At 37.4% G+C, this 19,641-nt stretch overlaps 1 protein-coding gene across 16 annotated transcripts in view; it reads left to right on the top strand.

The window, feature by feature from the left end:
- LOC146398909 (uncharacterized) overlaps positions 1–19,641 on the top strand; it is a 193,750-nt gene that overhangs the window by 114,601 nt on the left and 59,508 nt on the right. For 15 of the 16 annotated variants that reach the window (XM_084980826.1, XM_084980828.1, XM_084980821.1 and 12 more), the window contains exons 2-4: positions 14,089–14,421; positions 15,422–15,566; positions 17,492–17,670. The gene's annotated coding sequence lies outside the window, so the exon portion shown is untranslated. The remainder of the gene's footprint in view (positions 1–14,088; positions 14,422–15,421; positions 15,567–17,491; positions 17,671–19,641) is intronic. The other variant, XM_084980822.1, reaches the window with a different exon arrangement.

Raw genomic sequence — 19,641 nt, 5'->3', positions numbered from 1 at the left:
GCAGGGACTGTGGAGGGCCACCGCGAGCGTGGGGGCGGGAGGTGAGGATGGCAGCGGAGCCCCAGCTATGTATAGATTTCTAAGGTATCTCCAGACTCTTCTCCATAGTGGCTGTACCAGTTTACATTCCCACCAGCAGTGCAGGTGGGTTCCCTTTTCTCCACAGCCCTTCCAGCACTTGTTCTTTGTGGTTTTATTAATGGTCATTCTGACTGGTGTGAGGTGATATCTCATGGTTGTTTTGATTTGTATTTCTCTTATAATCAACGATGTTGAGCATTTTTTCATGTGTTTGTTGGCCGTCTGTGTATCTTCTTCGGAGAAATGTGTATTCAGGTCTTTTTCCCATTTTTCCATTGATTGATTGGTTTTTTTGCTGTTGGGTTGTATAAGTTGCTTATATATTCTAGAGATTAAGCCCTTGTCAGTTGCATCATTTGAAACTATCTTCTCCCATTCTGTAAGTTGTCTTTTTGTTTTGGGTTTCCTTTGCTGTTCAAAATCTTTTCAGTTTGATTAGGTCCCATGGGTTTATTTTTGCTCTAATTTCTATTGCTTTGGGAGACTGACCTGAGAAAACATTCATGATGTTGATGTCAGAGAGTGTTTTGCCTATGTTTTCTTCTAGGAGTTTGATGGTGTCCTGTCGTATATTTAAGTCTTTCAGCCATTTTGATTTTATTTTTGTGCATGGTATGAGGGTGTGTTCTAGTTTCATTGCTTTGAATGCAGCTGTCTAGGTTTCCCATCAATGCATGCTGAATAGACTTTCCTTTTCCCATTTTATGTTCTTGCCTCCCTTGTCAAAGATTAATTGACCATAGGTGTCAGGGTTTATTTCCGGATTCTCTATTCTGTTCCATTGGTCTGTCTGTCTGTCTGTTTTGATACCAGTACCACACTGTTTTGATGACTGTGGCTTTGTAGTATTTCTTGAAGTCTGGGAGAGTTATGCCTCCTGCTTGGTTTTTGTTTCTCAGGATTGCTTTGGCGATTCTGGGTCTTTCGTGGTTCCATATAAAATTTTGGATTGTTTGTTCTAGTTCTGTGAAAAATGTCATGGGTAATTTGATCGAGATTGCAATGAATCTGTAGATTGCTTCTGGTAGAATGGCCATTTTCACAATATTGATTTTCCCAATCCAGGAGCATGGAATATCTTTCCATTTCTTTACATCTTCTTTGATTTCTTTGATTAAGGTTTTATAGTTCTCGGCATATAGGTCCTTTACCTCCTTGGTCAGGTGTATTCCGAGGTATTTGATTTTGTGAGGTGCAATTTTAAAAGGTATCGTACTTTTGTATTCCTTTTCTAATATTTCATTGCTGGTATACAGAAATGCAACTGACTTCTGAATGTTAATCTTATATCCTGCCACTTTGCTGAATTTATTAATCAGTTCAAGGAGTTTTGGGGTTGAGTCCTTAGGGTTTTCTAGGTATAGAATCATGTCATCTGCATACAGTGACAGCTTTAACACTTCTCTTCCTATATGGATGCCTTTTATTTCTTTTGTTTGTCTAATTGCTGTGGCTAAGACTTCCAAAACGATGTTGAAGAGCAGTGGTGAGAGTGGGCATCCCTGTCTTGTTCCAGATTTGAGTGAGAAGGCTTTCAGTTTTTCCCCATTGAGTATTATGTTTGCTGTGGGTTTATCATAAATGGCTTTGATTATATTCAGGAATGTTCCCTCTATACCCACTTTGGCGAGGGTCTTGATCATGAATGGATGTTGAACTTTGTCAAATGCTTTTTCTGCATCTATTGAGATGATCATATGATTTTTGACTTTTTTTTTGTGAATGTGGTGTATGATGCTGATTGATTTGCGTATGGTGAACCATCCTTGTGAACCTGGGATGAACCCTACCTGGTCATGGTGTATAATTTTTTTGATATGTTGTTGGATTCGGTTGGCTAAGATTTGGTTGAGAATTTTTGCATCTATACTCATCAATGATATTGGCTGATAGTTTTCTTTTTTGGTGGTATCTCTGTCTGGTTTTGGAATGAGGGTGATGGTGGCATCATAGAATGTCTTTGGCAGTATTCGTTCTTCTTCAACCTTTTGAAAGCGTTTAAGGAGGATGGGCACCAATTCCTCTTTATATGTTTGATAAAATTCGCCTGTGAATCCATCTGGTCCTGGACTTTTATTTGTAGGGAGTGATTTTATGACCTCTTCCATTTCATTTCTAGTGATGGGTCTGTTCAGTTGGTCTGTTTCTTCTTGATTCAGTTTTGGCAGGCTGTAAGATTCTAGAAAATTGTCCATTTCTTCCAGATTGTCAAACTTGTTGCCATATAGTTGTTCATAGTATTCTCTTATGGTTTTTTGTATTTCTGCAGTATCCGTTGTGATTTCTCCTTTTTCATTTATAATTTTGTTTATTTGGGTTCTTTCTCTCCTCTTTTTAGTGAGTCTGGCCAGGGGTTTGTCAATTTTGTTCACCGTTTCAAAGAACCAGCTCTTGGTTTTATTAATTTTCTCTATTGTTTTTTGAATCTCTATTTTATTGATTTCTTCATTGATCTTTATAATTTCCTTCCTTCTGCTGACTTTAGGACTTTTTTGTTCTTCTTTTTCTAATTCGTTTAGGTGGAGGGTTAAGTTGTCCATTTGGGATCTTTCTTCTTTTTTGAGAAAGGCCTGTATTGCTATAAATTTCCCTCTGAGCACTGCTTTCGCAGCATCCCATAGATTTTGAGAGGTTGTGTCTTCATTATCATTTGTTTCAAGGTAGTTTTTAATTTCCTTCTTGATTTCTTCATTGACCCATTGGTTTTTAAGTAGCATGTTGTTTAGTGTCCATGGAGTAGGTTTTTTCTCTTTGCTTTTCCCATGGTTGATTTCTAAGTTCATGGCATTGTGGTCAGAGAAGATACTTGAGATAATTTCTATGCTCCTAAATTTATTGAGATTCGCTTTATGTCCCAATATGTGATCGATTCTTGAGAATGTTCCATGAGCATTTGAAAAGAATGTGTATTCTGATTTTTTTGGATGTAGTGTCCTGAAGATATCAATGAAGTCTAACTTTTCTATTGTTTCCTTTAGGATCTCTGTTGCTTTATTGGTTTTCTGTCTAGAGGATCTGTCCATTGATGTGAGGGGGGTGTTTAGGTCTCCTACTATGATTGTATTCTCATCAATATCTCCCTTTATGTCTGTTAATATTTGTTGTATGTATCTGGGTGCTCCTATGTTTGGGGCATATATGTTGATGATAGTAACATCCTCTCCTTGGATGGATCCCTTAATCATTAAGTAGTGTCCTTCTTTGTCTTTCTTTATGTCTTTTGTTTTAAAGTCTATTTTGTCTGATATGAGCGTTGCGACTCCTACTTTTCTGTCATGTCTATTGACGTGAAATACTTTTCCCCACCCTTTCACTTTCAATCTATATGTATCTTTTGTCCTAAGGTGAGTTTCTTGTAGGCAGCATATTGAAGGTTTTTGCCTTTTTATCCACTCAGCCACTCTGTGTCTTTTGATTGGGGCATTCAGTCCATTGACATTTAAGGTGATAAATTGATAGATGATTATTTATTGCCATTTGAACCTCGTGTTCCAGTTGATTCTATGGTTCTCCATTCTTCCTTTCTTTTTTTTTTTTTTTTTTTTTTTTTTTTTGTTGGATGGTCTCCTGTTATTATCTGCTTGAGTGTATTTTTTTTTTCATTTTTTGTAAATGCAATATTTGGTTTTGGCTTGTGGTTGCCCTGTTTTTTAAGTATGCTAACCCCTTCCCATAATTGTGTGTTTTAGCCTGATGGTCCTGTAAGTTCAAACACTTCATTACTATATTAAAAATTAAGAAGAGAGACATACATACAAACAAAAAGGGTAATTTACCTCCTAACATCCCTTGCCCACATTTTGTGGTTTTGATGACTCTTTTATTTTTTTCTTTTTAATTTTATTTTGTTTGAAGTATGTTCATGATTAAATCTGTATGCTGGCTTATTTGAGTGACTGCTCTCTGATTGCAATTTCCTCAGTCCTAGTTCTTCCTCTTCTTCTTCTTCTTTTTTTTTTCTTTTCTTTTTTCTTCCCTTTCCTTCCTTTTTGGTTTAGAGAAGCTCTTTCAAAATTTCCTTTAACCTGGGTTTTGTGTTGCTGTATTCTTTAAGTTTTTGTTTGTTGGGAAAAATTTTTATTTCCCCTTCTATTTTAAATGATATTCTTGCTGGATAAAGTATTCTAGGTTGCATATGTTTTCCTTGTAGCACTTTAAATATCTCTTGCCATTCCCTCCTGGCCTGTAGTGTTTCTGTAGAGAAATCAGCTGATATTCTTATGGGGGTTCCCTTGTAGGTAACATTCTGTTTTTCTCTTGCTGCCTTTAGGATCCTCTCTTTATCACTAACTTTTGCCATTTTTATTATGATGTGTGTTGGTGTGGGTCTGTTTGGGTTCAGTTTGTTTGGGGCCCTCTGTGCTTCTTGTATCTTGAACCCAGTATCCTTTAGATTTGGGAAGTTTCCATCGATAATTTCTTCAAATATATTTTCCATTCCCTTATCATTTTCTACTCCTTCTGGAATTCCTATTATGCGTAGATTGGCCAGCTTTCTATTATCCCATAGGTCTCTTATATTGCTTTCCAGTTTTTTGATTCGGTTTTCTGTCTGTTGACCGGATTGAGTGATTTCCATTATTCTATCTTCCATATCACTGATTTGTTCTTCTGCATTATTCATTCTGGTTTTTACTGCCGTTAGTTCAGTTTGCGTCTCTGCAAATGAATGTTCTAGTTTCTCTTGGCTCCTCCTTATATTTTCTAGTTCCTTTCTGAGGGTATCTGCATTACTGTTCATATCTTCTCTTAATTCCTTCAGTATTTTCCCTATTTCTCTTTTGAACTCCAGGTCTGTCAGACTGCAGAGATCTGTTTCATTGTTGACTGTTTGAGGTGAGTTCTCCTGTTGGTTTGACTGGGGGTGGTTTCTCAGCTTCTTCATCTTGCTTGTTGTTTTCTTTCTCCTTTTGGAGTTGTACTCTCCGTGATCGGGTAGTGTTTGCCTTGTCACTACCGTGGAATATTTCCTGAGGGCTGGCGTTGTTGGTCAATCTTTTTTAAGGCAGTGTGGCTTTTCTGGAGTGTTGATGGGGCTAACAGTGTTTCTTTGAAGCAATGGAGGACTTCCTGAGGGCAGACAGGACTGGGAGGTCCACCCCACGATGGTAGCAGATTTCACTTGGTCATGCAGAGCTTGCTCTGGTGTTTTTAGGCTGTGGGGTTCTTGCAGGGAGTTGGCGGTGTTGGGCAGCTGCTCTTCAGGGGTGCATCACCCCCTGGGGGCTGGAGAAGCTATCTGGGTCACTGAGAACCTGAGAGGCTCTTCCCTAGGGCAGCCCAACTCAGAAGGACAGCCTGAGGATGTAGGTGAATCTTTTCACAGTCTGGCTGAGCTTGTTGCAGCTTTTCTGGGCCGCAGGGGCCCTTCCAGGGGGCTGGTGGTGCTGAGCAGTTATTTCACGGGAGTGGGGCATCCCCTGGGAGCTTGGGCGGGTAGCAGGGCCCTTGGAGACCCAAGAGGCTCCTCCCCAGGGCAGCCCGACTCAGAAAAACCGTCTGAGATCTTTTCCCAACTCGGCCAGGCTTGTTGCAGCTTTTCTGTGCTGCAGGGGGTGCTGCCTGGAGCTGGCAGTCCTATGCAGCTGGTCCACTAGGTCTCAGCACCCCCTGGGGGCTTGGGCGGGTAGCAGGGCCCTTGGAGACCCAAGAGGCTCCTCCCCAGGGCAGCCCGACTCAGAAAAACCGTCTGAGATCTTTTCCCAACTCAGCCAGGCTTGTTGCAGCTTTTCTGGGCTGCAGGGGGTCCTGCCTGGAGCTGGCAGTCCTATGCAGCGGGTCCACTAGCTCTCAGCACCCCCTGGGGGCCTGGGCGGGTAGCAAGGCCCTTGGAGACCCAAGAGGCTCCTCCCCGGGGCAGCCCGTCTCAGAAAAACCATCAGAGAATTAGGCCGATCTATTCACAGTCTGGCTAGGCTTGTTCTAGCTTTTCTGGGCTGCAGGCCTTTTCTAGGGTGCTGGTGGTGTTTGGTGCTGCTCTGCAGAAGTGTAGCCCCTCCAAAGGGCAAGCAGGCCTGTGCAGGGACAGCCCCTGTGGTGGTAGGCTTCAGGCAATTGTTGAGACCAGCCCTCCTGGATGGCAGGTTGCCCCAGGTCCAGCGAGAGCATAGGGGGTGGTGGGGGCGGGGGGGATGCACTGGGAAGCGCAGCTTTCTGCTAGCTAGCGGACCTGTAAGCTTGCTGTGGTGTGGGGGGTATTCTATGGGGACCCACCCCTTCTTCTCTCCCCTCCCCAGCACGGGTGCAGACCAGGCTCTTCTCCCAGGTTCCCTCTGAGGCGGCTTTCCACTTCCCCGCCCTTAGAGTATTGCTCCCTTCCTCTGCGACAGCTTTGTTTTCTAGTCTCCCAGGCAGTCTCTGCCCCTTCAAATGGTTTAGAGACCTCCCAAGCAGTTTCCGCTCTGCCCCGCCCCCTAGCCCGGGGACTAATCTCTGGAGCCAAGGTCTTGGTACCCAGCCCCCACCCAGGCGTCCCCCGGCCTCCTCTCGGGGACTAACCTTCAGAGGCAAGGTCTCGGTGCCCAGCCCCCAACCAGGCGTCTCAATTTTTGGTGACTTTGCCCGTAGTTCAGATGGTCCGTTGGGTTCTTGATGGGTTTTTCCGTACTCCAACTTACTGACTGCTACACTCTTCTCTGCATCTGGAGATTCCTCCGGTTCGTTTGATCTTTCCCCCGTGTAGGTGACTTTCCAGGGTGCGGGATCCCTTTCTCCTCCGCAGTTCCCTTTCGGGAGCGCCCATCCCACTCGGATTCACCTTCTCTCACTCTCCTCTTTTCTCCCGTTCTGCCCAATAATTTCACGCACTTCTTGCCGTTATTGGAGTTTAGGTTCCTCTGCCAGCGATTGGTTGCTGTTCTGTGTGAGTCATTTCTTCTGTAGATGTGCTTTTTTTGTTGTGTTTGTGTGAGAGGGCGAGCGTGTCCCCCTACTCCTCCGCCATCTTGTCCTCCCGTATCGGATTTTTCTTATTCTTTAGCTCACCTTTAGTCCTTTACCCTAAGGAATAATCATACTTTGCATCTCTGCAGAAAGTTTTGTAGCAACCTAAGACTGTAAAATAAGACTTTGGCTAAAAAATGGTCTGTATCAATAAAACGGAAATTTATGTAGTGATGTATAATGATATTTTAGAAAATAATGTCAGGTTCATGATGCATTGTTATGGAAAAACAAAGGTTACAATAAAACACTATGTAAAGCAAGACCTGTTATTTTAAACATACAAATCAGAAAATAGAGGCTAGCATACAGAGAAGACTAGAAAGAAATTTATCAAAATATTAATAGTGATTATCTATGGGTAGTGGATTTCCTAGTATTTTTTTTGTTTTGTTTTCCCTGTGCAACTAGATATTCCAAATGAACATTATGTTATCATTATAATTAATAAATTATTAAAAAATGCTGCCTTGAACATTGATAATATTTATTTGTGACAGTGTTATTTTACTGTTAGCTTATTTAATATTCTACTGTATCTTTTGGCTCCTAAAGTAACTCTTCCTTGAGAAAGTTAATTGAGCTGTTAGGTATGTAAACTTAGTATCTCAGGCTGTGTATAACTTCAGTTCAGGTCCTTTATATTGGTGGGTAAATTTAACCTTTGATAGACTTATCTATTGTCTTACTCAAAGTAGTTTCTTCAATAAAATTAGAATTTTCTATTTTACTTTAACCGATCATTTGGGAACTAGAGTAAAGTAATCCTTACTGAAGTTATCTTTAATTTTACTTTTCTAAAAGGAGTTGAATAAAGTCACTACTCAACTGGCTCAGGTCACTACACATTTGCAGGATAAGCAAGAATATGGCAGTCAGGTGAAAAGTCATCTTAAAGAATATAAAGAGAAACATCTCTCTTTAGAACAGAAAACTGAAGAATTAGAAGGTCAAATTAGGGTTTGTATAAAAGAAACTGAATTTCGCCATATTTTCTGTTCCTGTAGCAATGTAATTGATGACTCAGATGGAATCTAAGATTTCAAACTTTCAAACAAAGGTTAAGCTGTGATGTAAAAGTTTTAAAAATTAAAAAAAAAGAAAGATTTCTCATCATGGTGCAGGGGTTAACAAATCCGACGAGGAACCAAGAGGTTGCGGGTTCGGTCCCTGCCCTTGCTCAGTGGGTTAAGGATCCGGCGTTGCCATGAGTTGTGGTGTAGGTCGCAGATGCAGCTCGGATTCCATGCTGCTGTGGCTCTGGCGTACGTAGGCCAGCAGCTACAGCTCCAATCAGACCCCTAGCGTGGGAACCTCCATATGCCACGGGAGCTGCCCAAGAAATAGCAAAGAGACAAAAATAAATTAAATAAATAAATAAATAAATAAATAAATATATAAATGGAGTTCCCATCGTGGCGCAGCAGAAATGAGTCCAACTAGGAACTATGAAGTTTCAGGTTCAATCCCTGGCCTTGCTCAGTGGGTTAAGGATCTGGCGTTGCCATGAGCTGTGGCGTAGGTTGCAGATTTGGCTTGGATTTGATGTTGCTGTAGGCTGTGACATTGCTAGGTGTAGGCTATAGCTCTGATTTGACCCCTAGCCTGGGAACCAAAAAAAATTACCTGTGCTTTTTCTTGTTTGATTTTTGAATTCCATCTTTACTTTTAACTTCTTTGTTAAAGGAGGGCTTTTGCAAATAGCAGTTAACATATATACTGGTTCCATGGTATGTGTAAATATTTCAAAGAGACAGCCAACCAGGGATCTACTCTGTAATTATGAGGAACTTATTTTTTGTTTTGCTATATCATTCCTGTCTCTTTCCCTCTTTATTCCAGTATAATATTCAGGGATGGCATATTTCTTCCTATTTTAAACTTTACATTTATACTCTTTGGGTTTTGTTTCTAATTTAATATCATTTAAATTTATTATAATTTACACTATGGTAAACTTCTTTCTTTAATACAACTCCAGATGAAAGTTTGGAGCTAAAGAGATTAAGTGGCTACACATATGAGAGAAGGATTTGACCTGAGTCCCTTGTCCTTTAAATTAAAACTGCTGTAAGTTAAAAATTTCTCAAGTTACTATATATATAAGTTATACCTCCACTGTCAGATAAAGCACTTCTGTACAACTGTAGAATCCTGGGCTTTGAATTTGTATACATCCACATCCACATCAGTATAACGTGGAAGAAGAAAATTACATTTTCAGATCTTCTCTGCATTCCTTTTTTTATTTTCTTTATGGTCAATAACATGGCATGACAAATTACTCGACATAATGGTTGAAAAAAACAAAAAACTAATTTTTTAGATGAAGGCGTCTCATGAGAAGTCTATTTAAGTATCTTTTAAAAATAGTTATTTAGAACCAATAATATTTATTGTAACCTATCACAACATTGGATATTAGATATTTTTTCTAATCATTGTTTTAGGACGTATTCCATCTGTTACATAGAATTAACATAGTTACATTGAGTGTCAAATATAAGCCTTGAGTAAGAACTACAGGTACCTAGATTGGCTTATAAAATATTTAGGGCACAAAATTTTTTACTGCTATACAAGAAAATGTCTTGCTCATAGATTTTTGAACTATGTACTTAACAGTTTGACTTTTTTTTGGCTTCACCTATGGAATGTGGAAGGGCCTCAGCCAGGGATCAAACTTGCACCACCGCAGCAACCTGAGCTGCAGCAGTGACAATGCCGGATCCTTAATCTGCTGAGCCATTAGGGAACTCCTGACTTTTGTGAATTTGTAAAAGTGCCCACAGTTATATCTACATGAATGACACAAAAATCACACTGTGAAGAACAATGATCTCTAGATGAAGAGATTGAAGAAGCAAAATCAGAAGTTTAATTGGTTTTATGTTTAGGGTCAATAGGTGTTAATGAGAAGGATGACATGACAACTGCATTTTAGTTGTGAATAGTTCTAATTATCTCAGTATTATTAACTGTGATTATAAAGGAGTACATATTTTAAGTGGGCCCATGTGTGAACCTGTTACTTAGTTTTTTCGGACTTTAGTTAATAAATTTTACGCAGGTAACAAATATAATTATTTTAAGTTTTTCTCTTAGAGTTAATTTTGAAAATTAAAAACTCAGTGACTGCTTCTCCTATAGGAAGCCTGCTGCTAGGTTTTCTTAAATATTCCATGATAAATGGCAGCTTTATTCAGTGAAAGCTTCAGAGTGTATTTTTTATTATAACAGATATTTTTGGCTATTTTTGTGTGTTATGTCAACACCAGTTTGAATGTAAACAAAAGTGGTATAATGTTATAGTAGATAATTGACATTAAAGTTGTTATTATATTTCTTCAATAGAAATTGGAAGCTGATTCACTTGAAGTTAAAGCAAGCAAGGAGCAAGCTTTGCAGGATCTACAACAGCAAAGACAACTGAACACAGATTTAGAGCTTAGAGCTACAGAATTGAGTAAACAAGTTGAAGTGGAGAAAGAAACATAAGCTTAATGACCTAAGGGGGAGCAGTGTAAACTAAGAATTAACATATTTTTAAGATTTCAATTTTATCATCACATCTTTAAGGATTTACTTGATTCTATAAACTGCTTATATTAACATGAATAAAAATAAATCCATATAATATGGTTAAATAGGAGGGCTTGTTACCAGTCACATTTCAGCAGACTTTGTCTTTAAATGCCAAATATTCCATTCCGACTGTGTTGACGGACTTGATCTGTGGCAAGAGCATGAAGATTTTTGACTCTCAGTAGTAAAGATGGAAGTTGGGTGCGTGGGAAAGTTACCTTTCAGAGAAATGAAATAAAACCCATCAATAATTAAGTTGTTTTACACCTTCATGGTTGCATCCTTGTTTTGGGAGGGATGACAAAATTTTTTTGTTCTCATATCTAGTACATTGGGTCCTGATACTGTGAATTTGAGGATATACAGGTGCAAATGGCATTTCTTCTCACTGATAACATCATAGTTTCCAGTGCTGACGTTTGGAGAGTACACCTGATCCTTTGTATCACCCACTAACTTGGTTGTCACCTCTGGAAGCCAGTCATGTGTCTTTGAAGGTGACCTCTGAGTTGCTTCTTGTTCTCTTTCCCAAGGACACTTATGGGATCAGTGGTTCTTTCCACTTCTACTAAGGTTTTTTTTGTTTGTTTTTTTGTTTTTTCCCTTTATACGAACATTTCCTATGTTGGGTCCTGCCTTTCTAGAGTACTACCTAAGAAAGGCAAGCTAGGTAAACATATCTAGAGTTTGACTAAACCCTCAACCTTGGTTGAAAGGCTCAGCCCACATAACAGGGCACAGGGCCCACCTTTCTCAAGGGCCACTGATGCTATTCAAGCCCACCAACTTCCATCTTATATTTTCATTCCTCTGCAGTTTAATATATTTTCAAATATCTTTTGTGATTTCTTCTTTGATCATGGTTAGTTAGAAGTATTTTGTTTACTTGTCAAATATTTGGGATTCTTGTAGATATCTTACTGTTACTGGTTTCTCATTTAATTCCACTGAGGTCAGAGAACATACTCAGACTTTTCAAACTGTTTTATTTAGGGCCCAGTATATGGCTTATCTTGGTTAATTTTCCTTGGGTACACATATGTGTTGTTGGGTAAAGTATTCCATAAATATCAATTAGGTTGAGGTAGTTGATAATATTGTTCTAATCTTCCATATCCTTGCCATTTTTTCCCTTCTGGTCATTTCTATCAGTTTCTGAGAACGGAGTGTTAAGGTTTCCCAGATCATGTGTGGTTTTTTTTTTTTCATTTTGATTTGTTTTGTTTTTTTATTACTAAGTGACTTTAAAAAAACAGCTAAGTTTTGCAGTCACTATGAAGGCCTTTATTTCTATTGCTGTCTTTGATTCACATAGTCATATGATTTTATAATAATTATTTGTGGGAAAGTTAAATAGCATAGTGAATAAATATATCAAGTCCTAATTTCAAGGTTGCTTGACATGGATTTTAATTATATTAAAATGGTAAAGTAATAATTAGTACAATGACTTTTCTGTTTAGACCTTTAAAAATCAGTGCGGTACAGGATCCTATGAATGTAGTTCACTTTTCTAGCTACTTTTTAGAAAGTAAAAGTAAGTTTCTGGGACTAAAAGTTCGAAATTTTCAAGGTATATGTGCAGCTCTGGTATTGTATTAATACCTAACTTCAATTATGTGGCTGATATAGCTTTTAATAATCTCTCTTTAACATATTGTTCAATTTATAGTAAGTACATTGATGGTAAAATACACTAGAAAGAGGATACATTCTAGAAATACTACTTTGCATCTGGTTTTATTTTCTCTTTAGAAACTTGTTGATCTTTAATATGTGCTTTTCCTTTGATATGCATATAAACATAATTGTATTCATTTTATGAAAAGAGAAGTCTTTAACTCTTACAGCAATATGTGCATTTCCTTATTCTTATAAATTTTTACTGATTTAGCTACAGAAAGCATTTTTTAAGGGGCAAATAATAACAAATCTCTTACATAATCTGCTAGGTTCTAAGATTACAATAAATCTTTTGTCCTTCCTCTATCTGAAATGAGATATTCTTCTATTTTTTTCCTACTTACCTTATGTGTTTTGAAGTTTAAGTCGTTTCAAAGATATAATGTGTTTTATGTTTTCAAGGAAGGAGGCAAATTTCTGTATGTTCAGGGGTTAATAGGTTCTTTAGAGTACAGGGAAAACTTTTCTGGCTGTCGTAGGCTAGGTTTGCTCTATGCACAGTTTTCTTTGGGGATTAAGTCAGGGGCGTTAGATGGTCTTGACTTTACCACTAATTTATTTACTTGAGGTAAATCTTCTTTATCTGTTAAATAGTCAGAACAGATGTTCTACGGCATTTTTTTGGTTGTGTGGTTTTATTATTTTTTGACTAAATTTTTTTTGCTTTTTTTTAAAAAAAAAATTACAGTTAATTTATAATGTTGTACCAACTTCTGCTGTACAGAAAAGTGACCCAGTCATATACATGTATATATACATACACACACACGTATATACATATTACTTTTCTTATATTATCTTCCAAGATATAGTTCCCTGAGACTTGATATAGTTCCTGTGTTATACAATAGGACCTCATTGCTTATCCATTCTAAATGTAATAGTTTGCTTCTACTAACCTCAAACTCCCAGTCTGTCCCATTTCCCCTTGGCAACCACAAATCTGTAAGTCTGGGAGTCTGTTACTCTTTTGTAGATAGGTTCATTTTGTGCCATTTTTTTGAGGGGGGAGGGGCTGCCCATGGAGCTGCTGGGCCAGAGATCAGATTTAAGCTGCAGCTGAGACCTATGCCTCAGCTGCACCAATGCTGGATCCTTTAACCCACTGTGCTGGGCCAAGGATTGAACCTGCATCCTACCAATTCCATTGCGCCACAGTGGGAACTCCTGTGCCGTATTTCAGATTCTGCGTTTAAATGAAATAGGGTATTTGTCTTCCTCTTTTTTCTTAATTTCACTTGGTATGAGAATCTCTTGTTCCATATGTGTTGCTACAAATGGCATTACTTCATTCATTTTTATGGCTGAGTAGTATTCCATTGTATATATGTACCATATCTTCTTAATCCATTAATCTGTAGATGGACATTTAAGTTGTTTCCATGTCATGGCTATCGTGAATAGTGCTGCAGTGAACATGGGAGTGCATTTATCTTTTTGAATGAAAGTTTTGTCTCGATATATGGCCAGGAATAGGACTGCTGGGTCATATGGTAGTTCTGTATTTAGTTTTCTGAGGAATCTCCATATTATTGAACCTCCATGGTGGTTGTACCAATTTACATTCTCACCAACAGTGTAGGAAGGTGCCCTTTTCTCCACACCCTCTCCAGCCTTTGCTATTTGTAGACTTACTAATGATGGCCATTCTGACTGGTGTGAGGTGGTACTGGCTTGATACATTAAATTATTATTTTTACTTCTTAAGGATACAAAAAAGTTTAAAAATTAATAATTTATTTTGAATGGTAAATTAGAGGTGATAAATTATGCATTATTAAATTTTTTCTTAAATAGCATATCCAGTACAAAGTTGGATCTACAGAAGAAATCTGAAGCACTTGAAAATATTAAGCAAGTGCTTACCAAGCAAGAAGAAGGAAAAAAAAATCCTTAAACAAGAAAATAGAAAATTTAAGTCAAAATGCAAAAATGCAGCAGGAAGAATTGAATAACAAAATTCAAGCAGCAGTGACAGAACTACACAAAGTGAAGATGGAGAAAGAAACTCTAGTAACAGAGCTTTCTGGAGCAAAAGAGGAATTATCAAAAGTTTCTGATTCTTTGAAGAACTCCAGAAGTGAATTTGAAAAGGAAAGTCAGAAGGGAAAAGCTGCTATATTAGATATGGTTAGTTGTTTGTATTTACTTTTTTTTTTAAGCAGAAGTGATAATATTTAAAATGTACTGATTCTTCTGCCTAATTCATATTTGACATTTTCTTTTTTGCTTTATAGGGCCACACCCATGGCATGTGAAAATTCCCACAGGAGGGGTTGGATTGGAGCCACAGCTGCAGGCCTACAACACAGCCACAGCAATGTGGGATCTGAGCTGCATCTGTGACCTACACAACAGCTCATGGCAATGCCAGATCCTTAACCCACTGGGTGAGGCAAAGGCCAGGGATCAAACCCGTACCGTCATGGTTACTAGTTGGATTCATTTCTGCCAAGCCACAATGGAAACTCCTAAAAAAAAGATTTTCATGTTACTTTTATGTTCCTTTCTGTTTGGAGAAAACATCTATCTGTACACATTCCCTCTTAAAGTATATGTGATTATTTTTATTTATCATTTCAACACTTTCTTTTTAAGAATTTCCTTGCTTCCTTTTTTTTGAAGCATATTATTCTACGTTTAAAATAGCATAATTTGGAATTACCTGGTGGCTCAGGGAGTTAAGGATCCAGCATTGTCATTGCTGTGGCTTGGGTCATTGCCGTGGTGTGCATGGGTTTGATCCCTGGCCAGAGAACTTTTGCACACCACAGATGTGATCAAAAAAACCAAACCATATCCACAACCACATAAGTTATTTAATTTAATTAATTCTGTGACAAAAAATGTGGCTTCCAAACCAAAGTTTTCTAAAATCTTGCCCAAATACTATCTAAATTATTTATTGTGACTCTTGGTTGATGATTGAAACACTTAGCCTTTTCCTGTTCCTCCTTCCTTACTGCTATAATACTTGCCTGTTTTTATTAATGAAATGGGATTATTTTGTCCCATCTTCAATGATCAGCAATTCTGGTTTATTTCCTTCTAACGACCTTATAAGCTTGTAAACCAAAAGTCTTATTTTACTACAGATATTTTCGGCATAATATAGTTTCCATTTTTTTAGGAGAAAACCTGCAAAGATTTAAAGCATCACCTTGAAGTACAGATAGAATGCGCACATAAGGAACAGAATGAACTGAAAAACTCACTTGAAAAAGAGGAGCTAAGATTTTCTTTTTCTGTAACAAAATATGTTATAGCATAATAAGGTATTTATATTTTCAAAATATTTTCAGTGATAATTAGGTCAAAAGAAGGTTTATTTCATTTGTGTTCTACCCACTACTAAAAAGAGTTAACCTAGTTTTTGATAAGAGGCCTAAAATAAAAGTAGTTAATTAAAGATGGAAAATTGAGTAATCTAACTATAGAGTTATAATTAGATAATTTAGATTAAGGCAGACTACTATGGATAAAAAAAAGTCTTGATAGGCTTTCCATAGAAATGAAATTTTAAGGGCAATTTCATGGACATTGATATTAATATATTTGATAATGGTTGTTTAACAATGAAGAGATTTGTTGGCGTTCCTGTCATGGCTCAATGGTTAACAAACCCGACTAGTGTCTATGAGGATGCAGGTTTGATCCCTGGCCTCGCTTCGTGGGTTAAGGATCCAGCGTTGCCATGAGCTGTGGTGTAGGTTGCAGATACAGCTTGGATCTGCTGTTGCTGTAGCTGTGGTGGAGACAGGCATTTACAGCTCCGATTTGACCCCTAGCCTGGGAATCTCCATGTGCCACAAGTGCGGCCCTAAAAAGACAAAAAAAAAAAAAAAAAAAAAAAAAAAAAAGATTTTCTGTGGTTAATACTTCTGTTGTTCTCCATCAAAAGAAGCAAGAGTATAATATACATTAAGCGAGTATAGTAATATGTTGCTATTTTTTCTGAAGGCATACCTCCAGCAGCCAGAGTCCAGGCATGTAGCTTTCTAGAGATCTGATTTGATAAAGTAGTGAAACCTGGTCCTGACACATCTGTAGTGTTGTGTTCTGGTTGTTGCTTGAAAGAAGACACCTGTGTTTTAGATGCCAACATGTAACTGGCAAAATTATGGTGGTTTAGTGTATAAGTTCTGAATCCAGATTGTCCAGATTTATATCCTGGTTGTGCCACTTAATAGCTGTGCTGTCTTGCCTTGTCTTAGGCTGACAACTTGATCTCTCTGTGTTCCAGTTTTCTCAGTAGAAGATAAGGCTAATAAGAGAATGTTCACTATAGAATTATTTTGAGAAATAAATTGGTTAATATATTTCAAAGTGCTTAGAAAACCAGCTTAACAAAATAAATGGTCAAATGTTAGCTATTACTTTGTCATTGGTTATCATAACCAGTGGTACTTGTTAATCATTATTGTTATACTACCTGATTCCTGCTTTGCACAAAATATTTCCCTTTGTGTTGGAGATAAGCTGAAGCACTGAATTTTTTTCAAAAGTTACTCAGAATACGGTCAAATTGCTCAAATTATGTTCATAGTGAAATATGCATAAAACATGAAACATGACCTTAGCTAGAAATGTCGGAGAATGTGTAGTTCTCCTTGGCCACAGAGGAACCTCTCTTAGCTTCTATATGATGTCTAATTTTGAACAGAACTATATCCTAGTAGATTGTAAAAAGAAGGTATTAACAAAATATTCCTCAGATCTCTAAATGACAAATTGTGTGCGGTATAGTTTAGTTTCATCAAATACTAAACATATTTGCCAAAATTATTTTGGTTTTATTGCAGTTAATATGAAGCTATCCTTTCTGATGGTGGCTAACAGGCTCAGGTAGCATTTGCATATCCTTGAAAGGCAGTAGACATTTCAGCAATCTAGAGATGAATGCTGTTTTTCCCTATGTTATGATGTAAAGGAATAGTCCATTTCCAAGCTCTATCCAAATATATAAGTTAAAAAGGAAAGGAGGATTAAACAAATATTGAAGATTAATTCAGCATGCCATCTAATAGTGCATAGTGTCAGTCATGAAAGCTCTGTGAGGACAGGGATTTTTCTTTTTTTGTGGTTTACTAGTGGATTGTTTATGGCCATCAGACCCAGTAGTTTCTACTTAGAGTAGTGCTTAGCTTGAAGTAGGGTGAATGGATAAAAGAATGCTAAACAGATTTTTATTTTCTTTTAGACTTCTCATCAGTTGAAATTGGAGTGCAATTCAATGCAGGGACAACTAATGCAGGCCCAGAAGAGTTTAAAACAAAAGGAAAAAGAAGAACAACGACTTCAGGGTAACAGAAATGAGTTAAAGCAACTGACTGAACAGAAGAAAAAGCAAATTGAAGCACTCCAAGGAGAGATTAAAAGGTAGTGATATTTGTTTTCTTTTTATGGGAAGATAGTGATATTTGTTTTCTTTTTATGGGAAGATAGTGATATTTGTTTTCTTTTTATGGGAAGCAAAATTGTGCATTGAAAATAGTAACATGATAATTAACACAGATGAGGTGCAACAAAGAAAAATTTATACATGCTCAAATTTTTTGAAGTTAAAATACACAACTGTACTTCTATGATTGACTAAGTCTGGATTTCCATTCACTGTAATCATGTTGTTCGATAATTCTTATAACACTAATCATTTGTTTGATAGACAAAACTTTTTGTAAAATAAGATACAACAACATTGAGAAAAATGTATAAACATCTCTAGTGTATTAGAAAATTTTAAAGGAATTTAGCAATAAATTATCCTTATTAAGGGAAATAATCAAGATAAAAAATCACAATGTGAGATATATTTATATCTACTATAACGTATATAATGTAGGTTTCATATGGTTATAATTGTTTGATACTTTTAAGTTAAATCATAATGGTTTTTATTTCCAAACCTATGATAAGTTATTATTAAGCATCTGTTCTTCATTCTTAAATATGTTTTAATATTTGTCCAGACCAAGAGTTGATAAAAGTGGAATGAACTTAGTGTTTGAACAAAATGAGGTTTTCCTCATGGTTGTTCTATGTTAATTCATGCAGGGAGAAGGGAGATATAAAATCCTTAATATGTAGAACCAAATACTTCATAGCATTAAGAGCTGGCTTGTCATATTACTAGAGGAAAAAAAATAACCCCACAAATACATTCTTTTATGTGGACCTCTGTTTTACAACCATTATTATGGCTGCTTTACAAAAGAGTAATTTTCTAATGACCCTTTATTCTTTTTTTGTGTGTTATCATATGTAATCAGAAGTCAGGATATAATTATCACAATATGTATTTTGGTTTATGATTTGATATCTTGAGTTCATTTGTTTTTTCAAAATCCATTAGCCTCAAGAGTTCCCATTGTGGCTCAGGGGTTAAAGAATCTGACTAGGAACCATGAGGTTTCAAGTTCGATCCCTGGCCTTTCTCAGTGGGTTAAGGATCTGGCAGTTGTGGTGAGCTATGGTGTAGGTTGTAGACGAGGCTCAGATCTGGCATGGCTGTGGCTGTGGCATAGGCTGGCAGTTGCAGCTCCAATTAGACCCCTAGTCTGGGAACCTCAATATGCCTTGGGTGCAGTGCTAGAAAAAGACAAAAACAAACAAACCAAAGAAATCCATTAGTCTCATATTAAAGTATTCCTTAGATCATTTTTATAGCACCTGATTTAATAAGTAAAAAGTCTTAACAACTATTAGCACATTTTCTTTTTTTTTAAATTACTAGCTACAACAAGATTTCTTCCAGATTTATGGTTAATGTATATTTCTTCTACTTTGCATGGCTTTACTAGATACCACCTTAAGAATTATGAGATTTAGAGGAAGTGTTGTTATCAGTAGTTGTCTTACATGGGTCTGTTAAAACAAATATACCATAGACTAGGTGGCTTAAAACAATAAGCATTGATTTCTCAGAGTTCTGGAGACTGGGAAACTTAGAATAAAGGTACTTGGCATAGCTAGTGTCTGATGAGGGTCCACTCTGGCTTGTAGACAGCTGTATCCTGATATGACTGAGAACAGTTATCTCATTCCTTCTTAGAAGGGCACTAATCCCATTCACAAGGATTCCACCCCCATCATCTAATGATCTCCCAAAGATCCACTTCTACATACCATTACATTGGGGATCTAGGCTTAAACGTGCATTTTGGAGACATTCATTCACAGTAAGTAGTTCACTTATGCTAGTGCATGGATGCCAGAAAAAGGGACACAATTTTTAACCCTGAGGGAGTGCTGGGTGGATGTCCAGTCTCTAAATTAGTTTTGGAATTTGGAGTAACTAGAGAATCATTGAGAGGCAAGAGTAGTTTGGCTTTATTGAGGAGCAGCATAATA

The sequence above is a fragment of the Sus scrofa genome, chromosome 10 (genome assembly GCF_054392235.1).
Source record: "Sus scrofa isolate SSC_HxYL_T2T_F1_AM1 chromosome 10, Sscrofa_HxYL_maternal_Yorkshire_Landrace_v2.0, whole genome shotgun sequence".
Taxonomy (NCBI): domain Eukaryota; kingdom Metazoa; phylum Chordata; class Mammalia; order Artiodactyla; family Suidae; genus Sus; species Sus scrofa.
The sequence above is the reverse complement of the archived record's forward strand: the minus strand, read 5'-3'. Positions and strand labels throughout refer to the sequence as shown.